The 26352-nt window shown below is 43.9% G+C and overlaps 1 long non-coding RNA gene across 1 annotated transcript; it reads right to left on the minus strand.

The window, feature by feature from the left end:
- Nucleotides 1-2480: 2480 nt before the first annotated feature.
- Nucleotides 2481-25702, minus strand: LOC137522794 (uncharacterized). Its single transcript, XR_011022443.1, has 2 exons — nucleotides 25219-25702; nucleotides 2481-2859 (listed from the first exon to the last, which is right to left on the minus strand). It is a non-coding gene; the product is annotated as an uncharacterized lncRNA (long non-coding RNA).
- Between the last annotated feature and the right edge of the window lie 650 nt (nucleotides 25703-26352).

Genomic DNA, 26352 nt, shown 5'->3' on the forward strand with positions numbered 1-26352 from the left:
CAACCCGCAAGGCCTACAATTTGTTAAACTGCTTAGTAAATAGAGGGCTCAATCTATCATTATCATTTGTGTGTGTAATGAAGCTTTAGCATTTGACTTTGTACTCCTATTGTGGCTACATGTCATCATCTTCACACCCTTTACACATTCTAATGGAAGCTGACACATCACAACTTCACAGTTAAAGAAAACCTGTGAAGAGAAAAAAATAAAATGTTAGGTACTTACCTAAGTAGTGGGAAACCGCTTGATGTTGCAGAGGCTTCCCAGATCCTAGGTGAGCCCACCACTGCTGCCCGGGACCCTCTTCCTGGGCATGCATGAGCTCAGGGGTGTAGCTACAAGTCATGTGACTCCCAGCAAAACTTTGATGGGGCCCTTAAAGGGACACTTAAGTCAAACAAAAAAAATGAGTTTTACTCATCTAGGGCTTCCAATAGTCCCCTGAAGCTCTCCACTGCCCTCGCCGTCTCCCTCCGATCCTCCTGGCCCCGCCGGCAGCCACTTCCTGTTTCGGTGACAGGAGCTGACAGGCTGGGGATGCGAGTGATTCTTCGCGTTCCCAGACACATTAGCACCCTCTATGCTGCTATATGGTATATGATATATGCTATGGCAGCATAGATAGCGCTATCGTGGCCAGGAACGCGAAGAATCACTCGCGACCCCAGCCTGTCAGCTCCTGTCACCGAAACAGGAAGTGGCTGCCGGCGGGGCCAGGAGGATCGGAGGGAGACGGCGAGGGCACCGGACAGCTGCAGGGGGCTATTGGAAGCCCCAGGTGAGTAAGACTCATTTTTTTTTTGACTTAAGTGTCCCTTTAATGTTCACAACCCTTCATTCACCTCTTCATGGTGACCCTCACAGCCTGGAGGCCCATCTTACAAGGTTTATAAATCAAGAGTGGCCATCAGGATCTGCATAACATGTAGCCACAGAAACACCTGATCTATCAGAGGAAGGGCGGGTTAGTAGTAGGGGCCTACCCACACCTCTGGGTCCCCCTGCAGTCACAGGGGCAGCTCCCCTTAGTTACACCCATGCACAAGCTGCTTCATGCTACTAGGCATACCTGGACCCTACTCGAGAACATATTCAACCAGCTCTTGTTGAATATGTTCAGAGGGTCCCAGCACTGGAACGGTGGTCTCTCTGGAAAAGTCTGGATTATCCAGAAGCTTCCCTCTACTAAGGTAAGTATCTATTTCTTACTACACTTCATGTTCACTTTAAGTATGAGGGACACTTGTCATGTGTTTCCATCAAGCACTTATAAGCTTCTGTTTCAATTTTCTTTTGAAGCAAAATGAATTTAATGATGACCTTTAGTTCTACTTTCTTTTGTTCATATTGTACTTTTAATGATCTGAACAAAATCAGGATTTGGCAAAATTAATCTGCAAATAGACACTCTGCAATACAGAATAACACCATTTCCACCCAGAGTGACCAAGTTATGCTTAGGATATGGGAAGCGGGTTGGGATAAGGATTTTATGCCACCTCTTTTTAGTTACTCGGAATTCCTTCCTCCTTTTGAATTAGCTTAATTGGACTAGTGGAACTTTGTTTGGCTTACCTATTTTTGGTATGCGTGTCCCAGAAAAATCTGAAATCTTTTTAGAAGTTAAAACATAGAAGAGGGATCAAGAAATGATTGATATTCACCATGTATTTTGTTCATATTATTTGATACACAATCAGCCTGCACAACAACATCTTTACTACTGGCACCAACTGCCAATTGTTTATAACCACCCCCCTTAAAGCGGACCCAAACCAAATTTTTTTTTAAATTAAAATTAAAAATATTTAGTTGCACCACTCTGACACATACAAAGATAAATAAACACTCCCTCAAGCCTATGAGCATTTCAGTGCATGCTTTTCACCCTTCTCTTTTCAGAACTAGGATTATACTGGGGGCAGCCATTAGCAATTCCTCCTTTGCCAGACACCACCTACTCCACCAGTTTGCTAGATTTTGTCCAGGCAATTTGAAAGGAAGGGAGGGGTTCCTCCAATAAATGTAAAATATTTTATATTTGTCATCATGCAGCTGAAAAAAGGCTGCTATTTATTATTATAATTTAGAAAATAGATTTTATTTCTGAAATCTTGTATTTTTAATTTGGGTCCACTTTAACAATGCGATAGGGTAAACGTTTTTTTTATAGATATATATATGCACAGATGGAGATACTGGTTGATTGGGAGTTGCAAACAGCCGTTATTTCCCACAATGCAACAAGACTCCAACAGCCTTATGTCAGGACCTTGGTCCTGACATCACACTGTGGGAGGGGTTTCACCACAATATCATCCCCACAGATCCCCCTGATGCTCTATTCAAGAAAAGGTAAAGATTTCTCATGGGAAAGAAGGTTCTCGCTATTCATTGGGATGACGTTCAAACCTTGGTTACAGTTCCTTTTTAAGTTGTGATTTTTTTACTGGTGGTATAAAAAGACAGCAAGTAAGTTTTCGGTGAACTGGGCTTTTAATGCAATATTAAAAAGTGTAACATGTCTATTTAACAGTTCAGTGTAAAATAAATACAATGCAAATTTAAAGCTGTCTTTGGCATTATAATACTGCATAGAGAGAATAATTGTTATGGAGTTGTCTAGCTATGATTAGTAATACTTACTAAACAACCTATGGGAAAATGGTGGAAACTGCAGGCTAGTAAATCTAAGAAATGGTTCTAACACAAATGACTGTCATATTAAGCTATTGAGTAAGCTGAGAAGTGCCTGTGAGGCCACAAGTACAAGTGGTACAGGACAGTTCACCAGGGAAGAGTCAGACCAGGCAATGTCTTGCTTGCAGAACGTGCTGTCCTGAAGGGGTTCTGGACCTGGAAAAGGAATGAAATAAAATAAATATTGTGTGCATTCAAATGTATATAATTCCAGCAGATTATCCCCTTCACCACTGAGGGGTTTTACCCCTTGAACACCAGAGCAATTTTCACCTTTCAGCGCTCCTTCCATTCATTCATCTATATCTTTATTATTACTTATCACAATTAAATGAACTATATCTTGTTTTTTTCGCCACCAATTAGGCTTTCTTTAGGTGGGACATTATGCCAAGAATTATTTTATTCTAAATGTGTTTTAATGGGAAAATAGGAAAAAATGTGGGAACAAATTATTATTTTTCAGTTTTCGGCCATTAGTTTTTAAATAATGCATGCTACTGTAATTAAAACCCATGAAATGTATTTGCCCATTTGTCCCGGTTATAAAACCATTTAAATTATGTCCCTATCACAATGTTTGGCACCAATATTTTATTTGGAAATAAAGGTGCATTTTTTTCAGTTTTGCATCCATCCCTAATTACAAGCCCGTTGTTTATAAAGTAACAGTGTTATACCCTCTTGACATGAATATATTTAAAAAGTTCAGTCCCTAAGGTAACTATTTATGTTTGTTTTTTTAATTGTATTTTTTTTTTTTAATTACAAAAAAAAAAATTGGGGAGTGTGGGAGGTAATGAGTTAATTTATTGTGTAAAACTGTATTTGTAAATGTAAAATGCTTTAGGGTGTAGTTTTACTATTTGGCCACAAGATGAGTTTGAAGTGAGTTTGTTTACATGCAACCTGTAAGTGTCCGGAAGGACGCTTACAGGAAGCACTACGAGGCTGGGAGAATCACAATGATCGCGCTGTTTCTCAAAGAAGCAGCAGATCATTGCGGGGGCTTAGATCAACGAACGGGAATGGATTTTCCCGTTCAATGATTTCCGGGCGAGTGGGCGGCGGCGTGCACGAGCGGCGGGAGTGCGCACAAAAGAGCTCTCAGAAGACTTACGATTAAAACTTGCTGATTTGCATAAAGCTAGAAAGGGTTATAAAAGTATCTCCAAAAGCCTTGCTGTTCATTAGTCCATGGTAAGACAAATTGTCTATAAATGGAGAAAGTTCAGCACTGCTGCTACTCTCCGTAGGAGTGGCCGTCCTGTAAAGATGACTGCAAGAGCACAGTGCAGAATAAGGACATGAAGAAGAATCAGCTAAGTGTGAGCTAAAGACGTACAAAAGTCTCTGGCATATGCTAACATCCATGCTTGCAAACCTATGACATGTAAAACACTAAACAAGAATGGCGTTCATGGCAGGATACCACAGAGGAAGCCACTGCTGTCCCAAAAAAAACCATTGCTGCACGTTTAAAGTGTGCAAAAGAGAACCTGCAGGTGGTTCCACAGCAGTACTGCCAAAATATCCTGAGGAAAGATGAAACCAGAGTTGAGCTGTTTGGAAGAAACACACAACACTATGGGCTCGATTCACAAAGCGGTGCTAACCCAGTTAGAGACTTTAGGCGTGATAACCATTTTTATCATGCCTAAACTCAGTAGGCATGATAAGTTTAGGCATGATAAGTTTAGGCATGATAAGTTTAGATAAGTTTAGATCGCGCGCAAAGTCCCGCACGCAAAGCAGCGCCATTAAACTCTATGCAAAGTGCACCAGACTTTGCTAGTGCAAAACTTTTGATCAGCTGTGCACTGCGGCGCTAACCCAGTTGGTGCTTAAACTTATCACGCCTAAAACTTATCACACCTAAACTTATCATGCCTAAACTTATCACACCTAAACTTATCATTCCTAAACTGTGTTTAGGCGTGATAAAGGGCTTTTCATCATAGTGCTAACTGTTAGCACCGCTTTGTGAATCAGGCCCTATGTGTGAAGAAAAAGAGGCACAGCACACCAACGTTAAAACCTCATCCCAACTGTGAAGTACGGTGGTAGGGGCATCATGGTTTGGGGCTGCTTTACTGCTACAGGGCCCAGACAGATTACTATCACCGAAGGAAAATTAATTCCCAAGTTTATCAAGACATTTTGCAGGAGAACCTAAGGCCATCTGTCCACCAGCTGAAGCTCAGCAGAAGATGGGTGTTTCAACAGGACAACGACCCCAAGCATAGTAATTAATCAACAACAGAATGGCTTAAACAGAAGAAAATATGCCTTCTGGAGTGGCCCAGTCAGAGTCCTGACCTCAACCCAATTGCGATGCTGTGACATGACCTCAATAAAGCAATTTACACCAGACATCCCAAGAATATTGCTGAACTGAAACAGTTCTGTAAAGAAGAATGGGCAAAAATTACTCCTGACCGTTGTGCAAATCTGATCTGTAACTACAGGAAACATTTGGTTGAAGTTATTGCTGCCAAAGGTGGTTCAACCTAGGCCTGAACGATTTTAGGAAAATATTAAATTGCACGATTTTTGTGAGAAATTGCGATTTCGATTCAATTCACGATTTTCAATACAAAACGATGGATTAGCACACCGATGGTGAGTATGAGTTCCCCCAGTATAGGTTGCCATGTCATTGTATGGGCAGAGCTAACGTAATGATGTAACAGCGAGGCATAAGAAAGCAGTGTTTATGCCATGATGTGGACAAACGAGACTTTGCATCATGGGTGTGCAGAAACTGTGTGATGCTAATAGTATACCGTAACCACAAAGCAGCAAACATAGACATCCATGACCATTAAATAATAAATGCAGTAACAGTTACCCCGGACACCAGAAAATAAACGCAATGGGCAACATGTCAGCACAAAATAAACGTTATGCGGGCAACATGTCAGTATAAAATAAATGCAATGCAGACAACATGTCAGTACAAAATAAACGCAATGCGGGCAACATGTCAGTACAAAATAAACGCAATGCGGGCAAACATGTCAGTACAAAATAAACGCAATGTGGGCAAACATGTCAGTACAAAATAAACGCAATGCGGGCAACATGTCAGTACAAAATAAACGCAATGCGGGCAAACATTTCACCAGAAAATTAACGCAATGCGGGCAAACATTTCACCAGAAAATTAACGCAATGCGGGCAAACATTTCACCAGGAAAAGAAACGCAATGCGGGCAAACATTTCACCAGGAAAAGAAACGCAATGCGGGCAAACATTTCACCAGAAAATAAACGCAATGCGGGCAAACATTTCACCAGAAAATAAACGCAATGCGGGCAAACATTTCACCTGGAAAAGAAACGCAATGCGGGCAAACATTTCACCAGAAAAGAAACGCAATGCGGGCAAATATTTCACCAGAAAAGAAACGCAATGCGGGCAAACATTTCACCAGAAAAGAAACGCAATGCGGGCAAACATTTCACCAGAAAAGAAACGCAATGCGGGCAAACATTTCACCAGAAAAGAAACGCAAGGCGGGCAAACATTTCACCAGAAAAGAAACGCAATGCGGGCAAACATTTCACCAGAAAAGAAACGCAAGGTGGGCAAACATTTCACCAGAAAAGAAACGCAATGCGGGCAAACATTTCACCAGAAAAGAAACGCAATGCGGGCAAACATTTCACCTGAAAAGAGACGTAATGGGAGCACATTTCACCTGGAAAAGAAACGTAATGGGAGCACATTTCACCTGGAAAAGAAAGCATTTACTCACCTGGCAGAAGTCTCCGGCCTCTGGCGCGCTGCTCCCGGACCACCTTCCTCCTGCTCGTCTCCCGCGCTGACAGGGCTACGGCAAGATGGCGCCCGAAGCCCTGTACTGGAGACACAAATAGTCTCCAGTACAGGGCTTCGGCAGCCATCTTGCCGCAGCCCTGCTCGCCTGCCGGTGTCGGAACAGACACCGGAAGAAGGAGGCTGGAGCGGGGCTGCGGGCAATGAACTGGCACGGCCTCTATAGACGCCGCTGCCAGTTCATGAGGATAGAGTGGCCAGAGTCCCGAGGTCCCGAGTCCCGAGAGTCCTGAAAGCGGGACGTTTCCCGCCCGGGACCTCATGCAGCCTGGGACAGCGGACCCCGAATCCGGGACGTGTCCCGGGCAATCCGGGACGTCTGGTCACTCTATATAAGCAGATCCCCCTCCTCAATATAGGCAGATCCCCCTCCTGTATATAGGCAGATCCCCCTGTGTATATAGGCAGATCCCCCTCCTGTATATAAACAGATACCCCTCGTGTATATAGGCAGATCCCCCTCCTGTATATAAGTAGATCCCCCTTGTGTATATAGGCAGATCCCCCTCCTGTATATAGGCACATATTCCTTGCCGCCACTGGCCGCTGTTACATACTTTGCTCCTGGCCTCTTCCACCGCTCCCGGCCCCCTCCTCCGGTTAAGTTTCAATTCCATTGCACTGCATTGCATAGCTGCAGGGGGAGCCGCGGTGAAGAGTGAACGAGTGCTCGCATAGTAACGCGGGGCCTGTACCAGGAAGTGTGACATCACTTCCTGGCAGCCAGCGTTACTAGGCAACGGTCACCGCCTCTCACCCCGCGGCTATGCAATGCGGTGCGGCCGATTGGAATTGAAACTTTATCGGAGGAGGGGCCGGGAGCGGAGGGGAAGGCCAGGAGCAAAGTATGTAACAGCGGGAGCAAAAAACGCCGCTTTGACGATCTATAGACCGTCTTGGGCCTGCACAAGATTCTCGATTTAAAACCGAAAATCGTTCAGCCCTGGTTCAACCAGTTATTAAATCCAATGGTTCACATACCTTTTCCACCTGCACTGTGAATGTTTACATGGTGTGTTCAATAAAAACATGAAAACAGTGAATCATTTGTGTGGTATTAGTTTAAGCAGACTGTGATTGTCTATTGTTGTGACTTAGATGAAGATCACATCACATTTTATGACCGATTTGTGCAGAAATCCATATAATTCCAAAGGGTTCACATACTGTTTATTGCTACTGTATTTTTTGTTGTAATCTACAAATCAATAAATCATTGAGAAGTGTATTGGCATCTCTTTAGGATTTCCAAAATGTTCTCATTCTTCCTGCTTTTATTTCAAAGTGGCATTATGCATAAAGTCAGATTGGCAGACTGGCAATATTCACAAGTCTTAAAACCCCCTCTGTAACTCTTACAAGAACATCTGATAACATTTATCAAGTGCATGGCTTCTGAGGCAGGTTTTCCTCACAACACTCTCACGCTTCCTGCTGCAAGGGCCAGACATTTAGGCTCCTTTGCCTGGCTCTTACAGGGGTTTCTATAAATCTTGGTTTTTGCTTCAAATTAACATTTGATATTTGTAAGTAGATTTGGCTACCTGTGACTGGGTTATTGTTTCTGCATACCTGAACTGACAGCTTACTATGCAAGCCTTACAGAGCAGCACTCGCTGCTATGTAAGGAGCGTGCCTTTCTTAGTTACGCACATTGCTTACATAGACTGCGGGCAGTCCTGTGAATTATCGACACCACGATACTTCACTAGCGGACGCTATTATGTTAATTTACATGTTAATCAGCATAGTAGCGGCCACTAGTGAAGTATCGTGTTCGCGTTTCTTTACAGGGCCACCTGCAGTTAAAGTTACGCGTGTTGCCATGTAAGCAATGTGCGTAACTAAGTAAGGCACGCTCCTTACATAGCAGCAAGCTCTTCTATGTAAGGCTTGCATAGTGAGCGCTCCCTCACATTAAATTGTAAAATTTAAAATATGTGCAAAAATATACTAATAGGAAGTATGTTTTTTCCAGAGTAAAATGAGCAGTGGCGTAGCTAAGGAGTTGTTTGCCCCGATGCAAGTTTTACATTGGGGCCCCCCCAAGCACTCTATACATAACAATTGATACGGCGCACCAAAACCTGCCAATGGCAACTACAGTGTCAGAGATGCAAGAAGGGGATGGGTAGCAGTTTGTTAATGATTACCACTATTCAAAGTATCTATAGAAGTGAGTATTATGAGCACAAGACCAATAGAGAGCTAATACTGTAGTTGATGGAGGGCCCTTCGGGGCCCCTCTGGCCCAAGGGCCCCGATTCGGTGGCTACCTCTGCAACCCCTATTGCTACGCCCCTGAAAATGAGCCATAAATTACTTTTCTCCTATGTTGCTGTCACTTACAGTAGATAGTAGAAATCTGACAGAAGCGACAGGTTTTGGACTAGTCCATCTTTTCAAAGGGGATTCTCAGGGATTTATTTATTTTGAAAAGCACTTAGTGAATGGGAGTTGCTCTGTCCAACTGCCAAAAAAACTGTGTAACGAGCAGGGAAGCTGGCCAGCATCATCCTTGCTGAGAATCCCCTATGAAGAGATGGACTAGTATTTTCAAATAAAATATTGGCGACATACATTGTACTAGGGAAATATTTTAAACGTTGCAATAACCGGGACAAATGGGCAAATAAAATGTGTGGGTTTTAATTATGGTAGCATGTATTATTTTAAAACTATAATGGCCGAAAACTGAGAAATATTTTTTTCCCCATTTTTTCTTTTTTTTCCCGTTAAAACACAGTTAAAATAAAATAATTATTTGCAAAACATACCCCCCAAGGAAAACCCAATTAGTGGTGAAAAAAAACAAGATATAGATTGTTTTATTGTGATAAGTAGTAATAAAGTTACAGGCGAATGAATCGAAGGAGCACTGACAGGTGAAAATTGCTCTGTTTTTTTTAAGGGGAAAACCCTTGGAAGTGAAGTGGTTAAAGCAACATCTTTTCTATCAGATTACAATGTTTATATTAAAGCAGAGCCGGATTTACCGTAAGGCAATGTAGGCACGTGCCTACAGGTGCCTGATGATAGAAATGTGTCTCACTCTGATCCTAGAGCGCCTCCCCCCCTCCTTCCCTATGTAGAGTCTTAAATGGAGTGTAAATGAGAGATAACTCACCCAGCTCTCGGCATTCCACAATTGCGGTGCGGTTTGGTGGGGGGTTTGTACCTTCATGGAGGGCGGAGTCTAGGGTGCCAAATCATCTGTGTCTATAGGCTCCTGTGATGTAAATCCAGGCCTGTATTAAAGTAACTATTTCCAGGAGGCAACATCATAAGGGTACCTTTGTCACAGTGTTTTAATCATGGGGCATGGTTATATCAAGTGATTAAGTGAGAGTATATATCCCACACTTGAGCATGTTATACTTAGCACCCTCCTGTGTAGTGCCAAAGTGTTCATCTGTGCTGCACTTTTGATAGTGTCCTTCTGCCCTTGATCAGGCACTTGATACCCCCTCAGATTTGGGTGCACAAGCACATACAGAAATTCCAGTGTAAATAAAGTAAACTGTGAATAAAAAAGGCCTCCATGTCCTGGCACCCTGTACTAGTCTGTCAGCTTTGACATGCTTGTTTTCTAGATAAACAGCTGCAGATCTGTTCCTTTGTTGTGAGCTTGGGCTGTCTGACTACCCTTATCCACAGCCTATCCTGACCTTGGCTTATCACCCAACTATGTTCAGCTGCAACTATGTTCTGCCTCCTACCTGTCCCGAGCTTGACTTGTGACCTGAATGCATTCTGCCTGCTGCGTGTCCTGACCTCAGCTTGTTATTGAACTGTATTCTGCCTGCTGCTTGTCCCAAACCTCTGTGTCCTTCACATTGAACTAGAATTGACACTGAACTTTACATTGAACTAGAAGCAGCAGATTGTTGAACCTTGCGGGATGCTCATTTGAAGACCAGTAGTCACTTACATCCCCCACCCTGGTAAAGTCCATAGTAAAGTATACGCCAACCACTGGTTGTAAAGTAAACAGCACCTGCAGAAGCATTACAGGAGATTTCCCAGCAATATTTGACCTGGTGTTTACCAGATGTGACCAGTAACGAAGGCCTGGCAAAAAACAGGAGGGAGAAATGTATTTTGTAGATTTATCCCAATCATCATCATTATTACTAGAATATCAATAGATAAACTAGCACACAGGAAAAAAAAGGAGACAGAGAGCCCAATATGGTGTAGTATGTTTGTAAGTCACAAATAAACACAGTATATGACTTAGGGCATTTATACTCACAAGAGTGGGTTAGTACACAGGCAACCACTGTATAGACGGGTGGGGAGATTATTAACCGACCCCACTCGGGTTTAAGAAGTCGCTCTCTGTAGACAGTAAAAAATGGGTTACACCCCTCCGCCTGGGGTGGACTCGACTATGGTGTAGAATCTTGAACAGAGGCGCCAAAACAGGATACAACAGTGTTAAAAAAACATTTAAAAGAGGAGGTAGTGGTGGACTTACCTCCCCAGTAGACCAAACAGACACAATTCTGTTATTTCATACAAAAAATAGCATTTAATAGGTACAGCCCTCTGCAATTCGATGGAGGGCTGTGGAGTGCGCACGCCAGAACGCCTGCAGACGGGAGCGAGCGGGCGTGTCTAGGGATGATGTAGGCGCGGTCACAGGGGAGAAGAAGGAAATACTTGCACATGCGCAGCGCAGTATTTCCATACTGGATGGGCCCAGGAACAGGACAAGCTCAGAAACCGGCTGAATGGAGGCACACAGCCTCAAACAGAGGGAGCGGTAAGTGAAGGCTGACACCCTCCCACCAGCACAATATGTTTTTTTAGCAAAGCAAATTGGGCTCTGTTATCCTTTAAGCAGTTTTGAGTAGTATTTTATCAATAACGAAAACTACATCTTCACTAGTGGGTAAAACACATATTTTTTTTTCCTGGTACCAACATTTCACTACCGTTCCTGAAAGTAAAAGATTGGCAAGTAAATGTATTAAATAAATCCTTTGCTACACTGCTGCATGTACCATAGTGCATTGAGGGTGATTTACGGTAGTCAATGACAAGAGCAGTAAAGTCACACTGTTTTCACATCATACAACTAATCAGCTACAGAGCAGTTTAAGAAGTAAGAACTTTTCTGTACGACTGCAGTGAGCAAATTGAAATGTCATTACTGTTCTCTGTGCATTTCCTTTTTGCAGATCACCCTGATTATTATTGTTTTTATAGTCTTTCAGCTCATAGTACTGTTATTGCTCATACTGTATATTTGTGTCATCAGTACTACAAAACGATTGGAAGCAGACTTCATAATATGTTAATACAGAAATAATCTGAGTTGCTTTAACGTGGGTCACACACATCAAGAGTGTTAATTTGTTTCTACTCAGAGTAATGATTAATATTCCCGTAACATCTGTCAGTCTGGGCAATATATATATTTATATCTTATAAAAGGTCATATTCTGGAACAATCATTCAATTTACAACGGATCAATTTTTTTGACACGTGGCCAGCAGCATCAGTGGTGAAGGGATGCTGAATACATCAGGTAGAGGAGATTGTACTGTGGTTATATCGTGATAAAGGTTCCAATAGTTTCCTAGATCTGCCAAGATACTTCTTGTTTGCTTATATTGGTGCGGAAAGTCCATGATTAGCTGTTTTAAAATAATCCCCTTTAAACTTCCTGGTCAGGACCCTGCCCACTTCTTGCATCTGACTGTCATTGCCATTGCTACAATCTTCTCAGCGAGATTCTGTCTGTGCCTGATCCCCACCTCTGTAGTCTGAAGATGATGCAATCCAAGCAGTAGGTCCAGCCATGGAGCCTGAAACGCACTCTTTTACTCAGGTACTTCTGGTCACATGACCAAAATTTCAAGACAGGATGTTTACGTGCAAATGGATGAAGATGCAGAAGATGGATGAGATATTTTAAAGAAGTGGATCTCAGAAGCCTGTTTATGTTACTGATGGGAGGAGTGTGTACATTATCAGTTACTTCTGAAACTGTTCCATGTTTGGCCTGCATAATATTTGGGAAATTGGACTCTACCTCAAAATTCTAAATCAGAGTTCTGTTTTTGGGAGTCTAGCTACATCTTGTCACTCTTTTTAGTAGCCACATTTATACCAGTGATGATCAGCTGCTACCTCAGTTCTGATTGCCACTTTCTTTTGCGCATGAACTTCCATAATCGTCATATACAGGTCCTTCTCAAAAAAATTAGCATATTGTGATAAAGTTCATTATTTGTTTATTTTAAAACAATAAAAGGCTTGAACTACTTCAGTTGTGTGTAATGAATCTAAAATGAAAGTCTAATGTTTATCAGTACATTACAGAAAATAATGAACTTTATCACAATATGCTAATTTTTTTAGAAGGACCTGTATAAAAAAAGGCGAACAGCCTGATCACCCATTTTCAGTTCACCACATTCAAATGGAAGAACACTCTAGGCATCAATGGAGATCAGGAGTGTAACGAAAAATCTGCAACGCCGGATGGATTGCGGAAATATGGTCGCATCCAGTCCGGCAAGCGGACCTTCCAACGCGGGATGCGGAAATTCGTCCGCATCCGCTGCGCACACCCGTCCGAGCACTCTGCTCCAAACTCACCAACATGCTGTTCACCAGGGTTCTGCCATCTTGCCTCTAGGGGGTGCGGCCGCACACCAGACACGCCTTTATACTCTTAGAAAGCGTGTCAGCTGACCTGGAGGTCAGCTGACATTTTAGCCTGCTCTGATTGGTTGCTGCCTGGGGTGGAGACTTCTCTCCCAGGCAGTATATAAGGAAGTGCTTTTCAGTCACACTTTGTCTGTGTTTGCGATACCCTGTGTCAGCACTCAGACCTTAGACTAGATCCCAGGTGTTGAAACCAAGGACTTCACACCTAGACTAGGAGATTATTATTATTGTTATTGATTCTCTGTGTATGATTCTGTGCCTGTCTTGACTTCTCTTCTGCTTCCTGATTCTGTACTCTGCCAGCCCGTACCGTTAACGACTATTGGCTTGGTTCCTGACTATTCTCTCGTCTCACGTCTCTGTACTGTTGCCGCCTGTACTGTTGCCGAACCTCTTTCTGTCTGACCTTGCTCCCTTCAGTGGAACGTCTCCTACTGTTGGGTTATTATCTGAGGCTTGCCTCCCTGAGACGCCGGCCCTAGCAGACCGTTACTGCCAGAGGCCGAGATTCCTCCACTGCCACTTTGGGGGATCTCACACACGGGGTTCCCATTCAGAGGTAACCACACCTCTGAGGAATTGCCGTGTGGTGGATATTTCCACAACTTTGTGAATATTTACTGCTTTGTATATTTTCATGTTGTTCGTGTGTCCACTGCTTTACATCTACCCGCATTATTAGCAATTCCGCAGATTGCTATATAATCGGGTCTATCCTTGTATTATTGGCGATACTGCGGATCCCCAATAATCAAGGTTCGGGGTGTGACACTGGTCTGAGTAGATCATTTCAGGCACTTACCGTGTTAGTGAGCCTTCCGCTGATTTACCATCAGGAAGATACTTACTATTTCACTCTAACATATCTGCATTAGTGGTGATTCTGTATATCACCACTTAATCAGATATTTGTGCCTCTTGCTGACACCAATCGTTACAGAAACACAGACCATAAAGAAGTAAGATGGAGGGGGTGATAAACCAGCTTCAGACTGTAAGGGCAGAGTTAGAACAGCTGAAGATTACTGTAACTGCACAGCAGGCTCAGATTACTCAGTTAAATGAGACTGTCCAAAGGTTGCAATCACCACTTAACGTTCTACCTCCCCCGGCTCTTAGCGAGCCTAAAATGAACATTCCTGAGAAATTTTCAGGCACAAGGTCAGATTTCCAGAATTTCCGTCACAGAGTGCTGTCTTACTTTGAGATGAAACCTGTGTCCTCGGGAACTGAGGCTCAGAAGGTCACTCTTATCAAGACTCTATTGCATGCAGATTCCCAGACGTGGGCTTATGGCTTACCTGATGAGCATCCTGCTCTGTCTTCTGTCCAGGAGTTTTTTAAGGCCATGGCGGTCATCTACGATGATCCAGATAGTGCCGCCACGGCCGAACGTAAGCTCAAAAACCTTAGACAAGGACGCAGTACTGCTGAGGAGTATGCGTCAGAGTTTAGGAAGTGGGCTGTGTCCTCTAGATGGGAGCGATATGCACTCTTGGATAGATACCTAGATGGGTTGTCAGAAGCAGTAACTGACGTGATGGTTAGTCATCCGGAACCCAAAGATCTAGATGAGGCTATTACGCTGTCTATTAAAATAGATAGGCGTCTGAGGTACAACAAGAAGGGCAGGTACCCCATGTACTCTAGGACTTCTGGGGCCAGTAGCTCGGCAGCAGTTGAGACTGAGGAGCCGATGCAGTTAGGCCACGGGCGCCTCACGGAGGCGGAAAGGTCAAGAAGACGCAGAGAGGGTCTTTGCATGTACTGCGGGGAAAAGGGCCACATTGCACAAAACTGTGGTAGGAAGTCGGGAAACTCCTCGGCTTAGGTGTGGTAGGGGGTACCACCCTAAGCGGAATTGTTTTACCTCCAAAACAAGAAAAAATTTTATTGCCCTGTTCCCTAAATTGGGAAGGGAAGAACTTTCCTACCACAGCATTTGTAGATTCCGGGTCAACAGCTAACTTTTTAGATTTAAGCTTTGCTTTAAGTTTAAATATCCCTGTACTTCCGGTAGGAAGACATTTATATGTTACAGCGATTGATGACACTCCTTTGCAAGGAAAGTCCCCACTGTGTCAGACACCTCCCCTCTCGCTGCAAGTGGGAGCTCTGCACAGGGAGGTCATACAGTTTTTCGTTTTAAAGATGTCTACCTCTACGGTGATACTAGGGTTGCCCTGGTTACGATTACATTCTCCTCAGTTTGATTGGGGGAATGGGCAGTTGACTACTTGGTCGCCTTATTGTACACAACATTGTTTACAGAATGTAGTTTTGTGTTCTACTAAGATTCAAGTGGAAGGAGTACCTCCACAATATCAGGAATATGCTGATGTCTTTTGTCCTAGGGCAGCAGATCAATTACCCCCCCATAGACCTTTTGATTGCCCAATAGATTTGAAACCAGGAACCATGCCACCCAGGGGCCACCTATACAACCTCTCGTCCCCGGAAAAATTGGCCATGGACGAGTACATTCAGGAGAATTTGCAGAAGGGTTTCATCCGCCCTTCAAGATCTCCTGCAGGAGCGGGATTCTTTTTCGTTCAGAAAAAAGATGGTGGTTTGCGCCCCTGTATTGACTACAGGGGTCTAAATAAGATCACGATTAAGAATCGGTATCCACTACCGCTAATCGACGATTTATTTACACAGGTTCCCGGGGCTTCTGTTTTCACTAAGTTGGATCTAAGGGGGGCCTACAATTTGATCCGTATCAGGGAGGAAGATGAATGGAAGACGGCATTCAACACTCCCAAGGGGCATTACGAATACTTGGTGATGCCCTTTGGGTTGTGTAACGCTCCTGCAGTTTTTCAGGAGTTCGTCAACGAGATTTTTAGGGAGGTACTGGGTCGCTTTGTAATCGTCTACTTAGATGATATCTTAATATTTTCTAAAAATATCACGGAACACCGCCAACATGTGAAGTATGTGTTACAAAGACTCAGGGAGAATCAATTGTTTGCGAAATTAGAGAAATGTGTTTTTGAGGTAAAGGAGATTGCCTTTCTTGGTTACATTATCTCTACATCAGGGTTGTCCATGGATCCCAAAAAGGTCTCTGCTGTAAGGGATTGGCCACAACCATCTGGGCTTAAAGCACTACAGAGATTCTTGGGATTCGCAAATTATTATAGAAAATTTATCAAGGGGTTCTCTTCGGTGGTGTCTCCGCTTACTAATTTGACAAAAAAAGGGGCTGATGCCACTCATTGGTCAGAAGAAGCAGTTGTGGCATTTTCCTCTCTGAAAGAGGCATTCTGTTCTGCTCCCATATTACGTCATGTAGATGTTGCTTACCCATTTATAGTGGAGGTGGATGCCTCGGAGGTTGGAGTAGGAGCAGTATTGTCTCAACGTTCAGGACTTCAGGGCAAGCTTCATCCCTGTGCTTTTTTTTCCAGAAAATTCTCTCCTGCCCAGAGAAATTATGATGTTGGAAACAGGGAATTATTAGCCATCAAGCTTGCTTTTGAGGAGTGGCGCCACTGGTTAGAGGGGGCGGAGCATGTAATTACTGTGTACACGGATCATAAAAATTTACAGTACATTGAAAAAGCTAAAAGACTCACCCCCAGACAGGCTAGATGGGCTCTCTTTTTCTGCCGTTTTAATTTTATAATTACATTCACACCAGGGAGTAAGAACGTTAAAGCGGACGCCCTTTCTCGTTGTTTTGAACCTGAAACTGCTCCATCTCCTTCCTCAGAAAGTATTCTGTCGAAAGAGATCATCCTGGCAGCCACTGAGATAGTTGAAGACCTTCCTAGCCTCTTAAGTCCTTTTCAATTAGAAGTGCCAGAAGGGAAACCAAGAGGGGTTCTTTATGTCCCTTGTACTTTACGTCCCAAAGTGCTGCAGTTGTTTCATGGACACAAGAATGCTGGACACCCTGGCATTACCCGAACCCAAGAATTGTTGTGTAGATCTGTCTGGTGGCCATCTCTACAACAAGATTGCAAGGAATTTGTTAAGACCTGTACCGTCTGTGCCAGGAGCAAACCCTCCCGACTGGCTCCAGTTGGAACTTTGCAGTCTCTGCCCTCCCCTCAGGAGCCATGGACACATATTTCCATGGACTTCGTGGGAGAACTTCCAGATTCCAATGGAAAGACTGTCATATGGGTGGTCACAGACAGATTCAGTAAGATGGCCCACTTTGTGCCTTTGAGTGGTTTCCCTACTGCTCAAAAATTAGCAGATCTTTTTATTCAAAATATCTTTAAATTACACGGCATTCCAGAGAATGTTGTCTCAGACAGAGGGGTCCAGTTTGTCTCTAGGTTCTGGCGGGCCTTCTGTAAGGGGATGGGTATGTCGTTGTCCTTTTCATCAGGTTACCATCCACAGACCAACGGCCAGACAGAGAGGACCAATCAATCTTTGGAACAGTTCCTGAGATGTTATGTGGCGGACACCCAACACCAGTGGGCGGAGTTTCTACCATTTGCTGAGTTCGCACATAACAATCTCAGGAATGAGTCCTCTGGTTATGCGCCTTTTCAAATTGTCAATGGGAAATCTCCCAAATTTTCTCCTTTGCCAGTGTCGACCTCTCCATTCCCTGTCCTGGAGGAGTGGCAGGAATCTTTCAAGAGGATTTGGGCTAATGTCGGAGAAAATTTAAAAAAGGCTTTCATCATACAGAAGAGGCAGGCAGATAAGAGACGGTCTGCGGAGTGGGAGTTTAAACCAGGAGACAGAGTTTGGATATCAACTCGTCATATAGCTCTGAGGCAGCCATCCGCGAAACTGGGGCCCAGGTATATTGGACCATATCCAATTTCCGAAAGGGTTAATCGTGTTACTTACAGAGTCAGGTTACCGCAGTCTCTAAAGGTGGGGAAAGCCTTTCATGTGTCACTCCTGAAACCAGCTGTTCAGGTGGATTCCCCCCCTCCTCACCCTGTCATGGTTGATGGTGAGCCTGAATGGGAGGTTGAGGAGATCTTGGACTCCAGACGAGTTCAGGGTTCAGTGCAGTATTTGGTGCATTGGAGAGGGTACGGTCTAGAGGAAAGATCCTGGGTCAAAGCAGGTGATTTACATGCTGATAAACTTAGGAGACGGTTCCATGAGCTCCATCCTGACAGGCCAGGTGGGACGTGTCCGGAGTCCACGCCTAGAGGGAGGGGTACTGTAACGAAAAATCTGCAACGCCGGATGGATTGCGGAAATATGGTCGCATCCAGTCCGGCAAGCGGACCTTCCAACGCGGGATGCGGAAATTCGTCCGCATCCGCTGCGCACACCCGTCCGAGCACTCTGCTCCAAACTCACCAACATGCTGTTCACCAGGGTTCTGCCATCTTGCCTCTAGGGGGTGCGGCCGCACACCAGACACGCCTTTATACTCTTAGAAAGCGTGTCAGCTGACCTGGAGGTCAGCTGACATTTTAGCCTGCTCTGATTGGTTGCTGCCTGGGGTGGAGACTTCTCTCCCAGGCAGTATATAAGGAAGTGCTTTTCAGTCACACTTTGTCTGTGTTTGCGATACCCTGTGTCAGCACTCAGACCTTAGACTAGATCCCAGGTGTTGAAACCAAGGACTTCACACCTAGACTAGGAGATTATTATTATTGTTATTGATTCTCTGTGTATGATTCTGTGCCTGTCTTGACTTCTCTTCTGCTTCCTGATTCTGTACTCTGCCAGCCCGTACCGTTAACGACTATTGGCTTGGTTCCTGACTATTCTCTCGTCTCACGTCTCTGTACTGTTGCCGCCTGTACTGTTGCCGAACCTCTTTCTGTCTGACCTTGCTCCCTTCAGTGGAACGTCTCCTACTGTTGGGTTATTATCTGAGGCTTGCCTCCCTGAGACGCCGGCCCTAGCAGACCGTTACTGCCAGAGGCCGAGATTCCTCCACTGCCACTTTGGGGGATCTCACACACGGGGTTCCCATTCAGAGGTAACCACACCTCTGAGGAATTGCCGTGTGGTGGATATTTCCACAACTTTGTGAATATTTACTGCTTTGTATATTTTCATGTTGTTCGTGTGTCCACTGCTTTACATCTACCCGCATCATTAGCAATTCCGCAGATTGCTATATAATCGGGTCTATCCTTGTATTATTGGCGATACTGCGGATCCCCAATAATCAAGGTTCAGGGTGTGACACTGGTCTGAGTAGATCATTTCAGGCACTTACCGTGTTAGTGAGCCTTCCGCTGATTTACCATCAGGAAGATACTTACTATTTCACTCTAACATATCTGCATTAGTGGTGATTCTGTATATCACCACTTAATCAGATATTTGTGCCTCTTGCTGACACCAATCGTTACAAGGAGTTTATCAGGCTCTAAATGATGACCAAGTGTTGGTGGCCACAGCACTCATTGACATTGTTAGAAAAAACTACAGACCCAGCAGCCTGCCCGATTCGGAACTCTTAGTAAACAAAGATTCCGGAGAGCTGCACTAAAGATGTTGCATGGTCATTTGGGCACTTGGAAATGGAATAGTCACTAGTGTTTTCATGGAAGCAGACATATTGTTAACATCCTGTGTTTACCAATTAGTGTAACATACCTTGGTAGTAGGAGACTGATGTGCTGATGACAGCGACTCTTGCAACTTACTAGCGGAGGGCCCTGGAGTGAGAACAGGGCCCAACAGCTAATACGGGGCAGGAGTGCTAGCAGGACCAATGGCGTGACGCCTGAGCGCGTGACCGGGAAGGAACTAAAGCGCTCCCACGTGCTGAGTCTGGAGGTGGAATAACTCATCTGCCAAACTGGAACAAGGCTGATGACTTGATTCTTCAGAGCTGGAGGTGGTACAGAGACTAGTCCAGTAACAGGCAGAGGTTCGGCAACTAATCGGGTACTCAGACAGGAAGAGGCCGGCAACAAATCGGGCAGTCGTACATAGCAGGAGTCAGCAACAAGTCGGGAAGTCCGCCGGGCCAAGGTCAGTAACATGGATTAAGGAACAGGCAGATACTAAGATCACTCACGGGAACACACACCAAACTAGCTGCAATACTACAGCACCGAATGGTGGCATTCTCCAGACTTAAATAGGCCGTTTGGCGGGAACACATGAACGTCTGCATGCAATGACGCGTCAGGTGCATGCGATGACGTGGACAGACGCAAGCAATGACGCGCACGCCCATACGCGATGACGCGGAACACCAGACGCAATCACGCTGACAAACGCAAGCATGAACCTATAAAATATGCACAAACAGGCAGCCCTTCGGGCACGCATGTGCACAGCATCACACTAGTGTCGGGTGGCGCTAATGTCTCCGCTGCCACACACTAACCCAGTGTACACCTCATCAGGACGCTAAGGACCCAATTACATGCACCAGGACATCTGCTGGCATCAGTATGTGCCAGCTGCCTCCTCTGGACAGGTAAGGACCGTGACAATTAGCTGCTCTGATGTGGTAGCCACAGCCTACAGCCCTAGCCAAAAGTTTTGAGACTGTCAAAAATATTGGAAATTAGAAAAGTTGGTGCTTAAGTTTTTATAATAGCAATTTGCATATACTCCAGAATGTTATGAAGAGTGTTCAGATGAATTGCATGGTCCTTCTTTGCCATGAAAATTAACTGAATCCCAAAAAAAACTTTCCACTGCATTTCATTACTGTCATTAAAGGACCTGCTGAGATCATTTCAGTAATCGTCTCCTTAACTCAGGTGAGAATATTGACGAGCACAAGGCTGGAGATCATTATGTCAGGCTGATTGGGTTAGAATGGCAGACTTGACATGTTAAAAGAGGGTGATGCTTGAAATCATTGATCTTCCATTGTTAACCATGGTGACCAGCAAAGAAACGCATGCATTGCGTTGCATAAAAATGGCTTCACAGGCAAGGATATTGTGGCTACTAAGATTGCACCTAAATCAACAATTTATAGGATCATCAAGAACTTCAAGGAAATAGGTTCAATTCATGTTAAGAAGGCTTCAGGGTGTCCAAGAAAGTCCAGCAAGTGCCAAGATCGTCTCCTAAAGAGGATTCAGCTGCGAGATCGGAGTGCAACCAGTGCAGAGGTTGCTCAGGAATGGCTGCAGGCAGGTGTGAGCCCATCTGCACGCACAGTGAGGCGAAGACTTTTGGAAGATGGCCTAGTGTCAAGAAGGGCAGCAAAGAAGCCACTTCTCTCAAAAAAAAAACATCAGGGTCAGATTGATCTTCTGCAGAAAGTATGGTGAATGGAGTGCTGAGGACTGGGGCGAAGTCATATTCTCAGATGAAGCCTCTTTCCGATTGTTTGGAGCATCTGGAAAAAGGCTTGTCAGGAGAAGAAAAGGTGAGCGCTACACTCAGTCCTGTGTCATGCCAACAGTAAAGCATCCTGAGACCATTCATGTGTAGGGTTTCTTCTCATCCAAGGGAGTGGGCTCACTCACAATTTTGCCAAAAAACACAGCCATGAATAAAGAATGGTACCAAAACACTCTCCAAGAGCAACTTCTTCCAAAAATCCAACAAGTTTGGTGAAGAACAATGCATTCTCCAGCACGATGGAGCACCGTGTCATAAGGCAAAAGTGATAACTAAGTGGCTCAGGGATCAAAACATTTAAATTTTGGGTCCATGGCCTGGGAACTCCCCAGATCTTAATCCCTTTGAGAACTTGTGGTCATTCCTCAAGAGGCGGGTCACTGTTTGTCCACCCGCGGCAGGTGGACAAACAAAAACCAACTAATTCTGAGAAACCCAAAGAAGTGATTATGAAAGAATGGGTTGCTATCAGTCAGGATTTGGCCAAGAAGTTGATTGAGAGCATGCCCAGTCAAATTGCACAGGTCCTGAAAAAGAAGGACCAACATTGCAAATACTGACACTTTGCATAAATCTCATGTAATTGTCAATAAACGCCTTTGACACATAAGAAGTGCTTATAATTATATTTCAGTACATCACATAAACAACTGAAACAAATATCTAAAAGCAGTTTAGCAACAAACTTTGTGAAAACTGATATTGTTGACAGTCTCAAAACGTTTGGCCAGGACTGTAGAGATAAAATTACACTTGTGATTAGTCACAGATGAGGGGGTATTAGACAGGCTAAACTCTCTAAATACATACAAGGTGAATTTTTCTATGTATTCCTTCTGTCCTGTGCAAGAGTTCAAGTCCACTTTAATGGTATAGCCACTGGTATAGCCGCAATTAATGGTCTACAGTGCACCCATTTGTCATAAGCACTGCCGGCGCCCAGATTACCTGCTTTGGCTTTCTTGTAGAACCTAAACTGAAAGCTCCAGCTGACCCCACCTGCAATATGTCATATTCCTATGTCATCTGAGACCAGTTCACAGAAATCTGGATTGGGAAATGCTTCTTCTCTAGACTGACCACATCTCTAGAAGACCACTATCTTTCCTTGGGGTTCACTTGCTCCTGATGAGGCTGCTCTGTTTATAGCAGCGAAACATGTCGAGCCATAGGCCTCCCCCCTACATGGAGGTTTGATTTCTGCTGTGCAAGGATGGACTTTAAAGTGCCCTTCTACGCTCCTGGTGTGATCGCTTCAGTTTATATGACCTGACTTCATTCCAAGATCCCAGGACGGGTAAACTATGTCTGGCAATATCAATCGCTTGTACTGAGGTCATGAACTATGCTTAAGCTTTATAAGATGCTGACTTAATAACAAACCTGCTTCTGCCTACTATGCTATTATGCTAATATATGGCTGGTTCCAGCATGCTGCACTGAACTAATTTCCATTGGCTTCTGGCTTGCTACTTTTGAAGATTCTGCGAATGGGAATCATTTATGAACTGCCTAGTTTGGGAGCCTTGTGTTCAGCTCAAAAGAGTCATTAGCCTGCTGGGCTGTTTGAATTGCATTATCTGACATATGTATACCTGCCATCAGGTCCAGACGCTATATTGAAGCAGGTCTCAACAAGTCTTCTGTCAACATAGGCTTGTTTGGGTCATTTAGTCCTGTGGAGTTTGGGGACTGCAGCCCCTTTTCTATTCATATTCTTCATGTTGCACAGCACTTTTCTTGCCTCCATTTTTAACATGTTTATGGTATATGTTATTGTATGTGTTTATTGATGATTCAAATGTTTTTTACTATTACTATTTAGTGTTGTAATAAAGTATTAATAATTTTTTCTACCTCACATGCACCCAAGAGTCAACTCTTTTTCTTGTGCATATATATTGTCTAATGTTGACATGGTGCATGTGAGATGTTTATAGGGGGTTATTTTTCCTTTTCTTTTTAACGTTTAAAAGGGTATTCCACCTGCCTCACTAAAGCAATTGTTTTTCATTCATCATCTCTAGAAGACCTCTGCTCTGCATTATCAGCCTCAAATTCCAGAAATAGCCGATAGTAGACTATCAGTAAATGATACTTATATTCTGCTACAGCTAAACCTAACCTTTTTCTCCCACAGAACCCTCCCTCTACCCAGGCCCAGATGTGCATTATAGGGGCCTATAGGCACAGATGTCCTGGCACCTTAGACTTCGCCCTCCATGAATCTACAAACCCCCGCTGAAGCACACCACAAGTGTGCTGGCTGGCCCAGCTGTCACTTTTCTCTTACTTCCCTTGCCCATCATAGGTAGCTACAGGTGCCCCTTAGCATCGGGTAGCCATAGGTACCCTGAGTATTAAAGAGAATCTGTATTGTTAAAATCGCACAAAAGCAAACATACCAGTGCGTTAGGGGACATCTCCTATTACCCTCTGTCACAATTTTGCCGCTCCTCGCCGCATTAAAAGTGGTTAAAAACTGTTTTAAAAAGTTTGTTTATAAACAAACAAAATGGCCACCAAAACAGGAAGTAGGTTGATGTACAGTATGTCCACACATAGAAAATACATTCATACACAAGCAGGCTGTATACACCCTTCCTTTTGAATCTCAAGAGATCATTTGTGTGTTTCTTTCCCCCTGCAGCTATCTTCCACTGAAGTGTCAGGCTGTTTCTTCCTGCAGAGTGCAGACAGCTCTGCCTGTATGTAATTCCTCAGTATGTGAAAACCCAGCCAGCTCAGAGGAGGATTTATCCAGCTTGTAAAAGATAAGAGAGAAGAGAGAAGCTGCCCTAATCTAAATAATACACAGGCAGTGTGCAGAGAGGGGCCTGGAGGGGGAAGATGCATCACAGAACCACAACACTGAAGAACTTGGCAGCCTTCCAGACACAGGCCGACAAGTCTGACAAGAGAGAGATAAGTTGATTTATTACAGAGATGGTGATAGTAGAATGTGCTGCAGTAAGCCAGAACACATTAGAATAGCTTTTGGAACTTGTAGGATGATAAAAAACAGGATGCAATTTTTGTTACGGAGTCTCTTTAAGTAGCTAGAGGTGCCCCCTACTGAAGGGAGATCTCATCAGTGGAATGAAGAGGGCTGGTGGAGTAACCTCATTTACGATCAACTCAAGACTCTGCATGAGGAGGAAGGGAGGCACTAGGGGAAGGGACTATAAGCACATGCCTAAAGTGCCTTATGGTAAAGCCGACCCTGCCTCTACCAATACCTAACCCTAACCCACCTCCCCCTACCCCTGATGCCTAACCTCATATCAGTTGTGACTATGGGCAGGATTTGTGCTGGGGCCGCCCTCTATGCAAATAGAGGCTACAAATTTCCTGCTACTGAAAGAACAAAAAAAATATTTGCTGCACATCATGTTCCCTTACAGGCCCTTGAAGTATCCATTGTGCCCAGCTGAGGATGTTATTCTGTTTTCTGACATAGAACAATCATACATAAAACTTTGATTGATTGAAGCAACATTAGGACAAAATGCATGGATATACACACTGCACAGGCCTATCAGCACACGTGCATAAAGTCTTATGTGCATTAACTATTTTGTGTGTGTAGTGCGCTAATATAACATGAGGAAATCCATGTGTTACAGGCTTTGTGAAACACCTCCGATATGTGCAATGAGTGAAGCAGTATTCCATAGGCTCTAATGAATCTGAAAACACAAACTGTTTGTATTATTTCTGTTACCTCGAGAACTGTTCCAGATGTAGTATTTCAGCTCCAGCAGCATCTCTGTCATATTCTCCACTTTGCTGTGCAAAAATGCATTTTCCGTCTGCAAGTCTCTGAGAATATCGTGCAGCTGAAAGGAAGTGATGCCTCTCCACAGCACCAGCAGCATGCAGCACACAAGCCTCCACTGCATGTTTCAGCTCTCCTCTCAGCTCTGTAAGCTTATCAGCACCACTTGTCACTCTTCCCACTTGGCTTAACCTGCAGTTTCTGATTTAGCGTTCAATAAGAAGCCAGATTTAGAGAAAACACCTATACAAATCCTGTGAACACGAAGCCGAATTACCAAGTAAAGCCCATTCCTGGCACAGCGAACAATATCAACAGTGCTTGCAATGAAGTGACAATTCACACAGGCATCGATTCGGTCATATACAAGGTCGTTAATAATTGGAAACGAGATGTAAACTCATAAACGCTCTTTCCACTGTCCAGTCACAGAAAGGCCTCAGGCAGGTTTGCACTGGGAGCCAAGCACAGCTATTCATTGTCTTCTATTATGGATGTGCAGCTAGTTTAGTGCCAGTTGTCATTACAAATTCTTAACAAAGCGCTGCACACTGTAATTGAATAGATTAATCTGATATTGCCAGGCGAATGGAAAAACTAATTGACTTCTGTCACGAGCAAGCAAAGGCTGTCTAAAACTACTTCATATTTATTGGCAAAATAATTGAAGTTTTTCTTCAGTTCAGTGGCCAGCGAAACAATTAACACCTTTGAATATTATGAAGAAAATGCTGCATACAGGTTATATTTTCAACTGACTTTTTTTCTCATAATGCTTGGAGTTTCAGTTCAGGTTTGCATAATTATGTTTATTATTTAAAAAATGTCTGCTTGGATAAAGTTATTTCAAAAAAGTTTGAAAACTATATGTGATACTGCAGCCTAACACTAACCTCCCCTCCTAATGCCTAACACTAACCACCCCTCCTAATGCATAACACTAACCTCCCCTCCTAATGTCTAACACTAACCACCCCTCCTAATGCCTAACACTAACTCCCCTCCTAATGCCTAACACTAACTTCCCTCCTAATGCCTAACACTAACCTCCCCTCCTATTGCCTAACACTAACCTCCCCT

This window comes from Hyperolius riggenbachi, chromosome 6 (assembly GCF_040937935.1).
Source record: "Hyperolius riggenbachi isolate aHypRig1 chromosome 6, aHypRig1.pri, whole genome shotgun sequence".
Classification (NCBI taxonomy): Eukaryota; Metazoa; Chordata; class Amphibia; order Anura; family Hyperoliidae; genus Hyperolius; species Hyperolius riggenbachi.